Source organism: Spinacia oleracea, chromosome 4 (assembly GCF_020520425.1).
Source record: "Spinacia oleracea cultivar Varoflay chromosome 4, BTI_SOV_V1, whole genome shotgun sequence".
Classification (NCBI taxonomy): Eukaryota; Viridiplantae; Streptophyta; class Magnoliopsida; order Caryophyllales; family Amaranthaceae; genus Spinacia; species Spinacia oleracea.
In genome coordinates this window covers 110,163,988-110,166,127 of record NC_079490.1, presented here as the reverse complement: position 1 = coordinate 110,166,127, position 2,140 = coordinate 110,163,988, and positions in this window count along the sequence as shown.

The window sequence follows — 2,140 nt, the reverse complement described above, 5'->3', positions numbered from 1 at the left end:
GCTAGATTAGTTGCTAAAGGTTACAAGCAAATTCATGGCGTAAATTGTGTTGAAACCTCATGCATAATCGTAATGGTCAAGTCTATAATTCAAGCAATGATTGCATATTGGTACATATAGCAATTGGATGACAAAACGTATTCCTCAATCAAATGTTGGAATAAACTATGTACATGGTATGTCATAGGATTTGTGGATCCAAAAAGAGAAAGCTAGCTTATAAAATCTAAGTACAGATTTAAGCAAGCAATTGGGAATTAGAACTGTATTTTAGTGAAGCTAATAAGTATTTTAGTTTCATAAAATATACATGATTCTTATAGATATATAAGAAGTTTAGTGGGAGTACATAAAACTTAATTGGTCCTATGTGTATCACACACATATCTCTCTATTGTGAAATAACATTCAAATGCTAATGACTTAGATTTGAAATTATTCATCAATGATGGACCATGGCGAAACTTAGTACATACTGGGTATTAAGATCTATTTACAAAGATCTTATGATATTGTTTTGGATTAAGTAATGGCATTTACTAAATCAAACACGAAAGACTCCTTTGGAGATATTCGACCCATGTGAATAAATCTAAGTAAAGGATGTTTGAACTATGTATAAGCATTTACTAAGTTAAACATCAAAGAGTCTAAATGAGATTCTTAACCTATATTATATGTCAAAGAATTTAGCTGGATTCAGTATCTGCTGAAATTGAATAAGCTAAAGTTACATGAATAGAATTCAATTAGGAATTATTCTGCAAAAGAATTTATCATGTATGATATAATATGAGGATCGCCAAAAACGTATCGTATGACTTTAGGCATGACGAACATATACCAGTCTCTATTGATCTAAGTGAAGATCAACTAGATTGAGATCAAGAATACTTATGGTACTTGAAAAGGTACATAGGAATAGTTCTTGATTCAAGGAAATAAAGATATGCTAAATATTGATGCTACACGCATAAACACTGGCAAAGGATCAAGCAAGACCCTTTGGAGTTAACCATTGATAAGGACGAGCTATAGAGCATCGTGTTTTGAAATGGCAACATGGGTTGGAGACCATGAGTTGTTGCGTGGGAAATTAAAATATTAATTTCTATGTTCTAAGATACAGCTGAAAAGTCTTCCACATATCTGTGAACTGCTTGGATAAGTAAATCCAAACAAAGCATCACTAGCAACCTAAACAGTTGAAGTAAAAGTAATTATTGCCTAAGAAGCAATAAAACAGGGTTGTTTAAAGTTCTTCACTGAACTTGGGTAGATCACCTGTCTGCTGGCTCGATGGTTCTTCATTGAAAAATGCGTAGAACCACTCTTGAAGCAAGAAAAACGTCTGCTAACTTGATGGTTCTTCATTGCAAAATGAGTAATACCACCATCGAAGTAAGAAAGACTAGATCACATAATAAACAAACTCGAAAAGATCTTATCATCATATCTCGAAGAACATTCGATGAAAAGGATATTAAGATTGGCAAAGCATGATAACTAAACCTATGCAACAAGTGAGAAGCAACACTCACGTTGTAGCACTGGAAATTAAGCATAGCTTTGAATTCCATGAATTGTTTTAGAAAATGGGTTTGAGGCCCATGGTTGTAAAACATTGGGGTTGAACATTTATCATATATGAAATGTATTTTCATATTCCATTTAATCTTGGTTTAGTATTAAATGATGAGTCCCTTCAAATTTGACGATATATTCAAGATAGACTGTCAGGACCAGTCCTGTGACTAAGAAATGTCTATCAAGTGAACTTGAATGTCAAAGGTTGAAAATGGTCCCTAGTCGGAGTTTTCTATAAAATTGGACGCATAGAAAACGTTAGACGATTAGAATGCAAGATGACTAGTAGTTCTGTTTCTTGAACTATGTGGACATGGCAATGTCATAATCATTTGCATAGATACTTACTTTGGGAAGACTAGTATCGGACAAGACCTATGAAACTTTACTGTAAGAGATGAAAGTCTGTCATAAGTAAATTTCATTAAATTATTAGACACTAAATCCTCAATACCTGAGTGATTTGAGATTACTTGTTTGAGAACTGGTTGCTTTGACGTTGACCAACCGTCGCACCGTAAAAGGAGGCTATAAAGGCAACGCTCAGGTAATC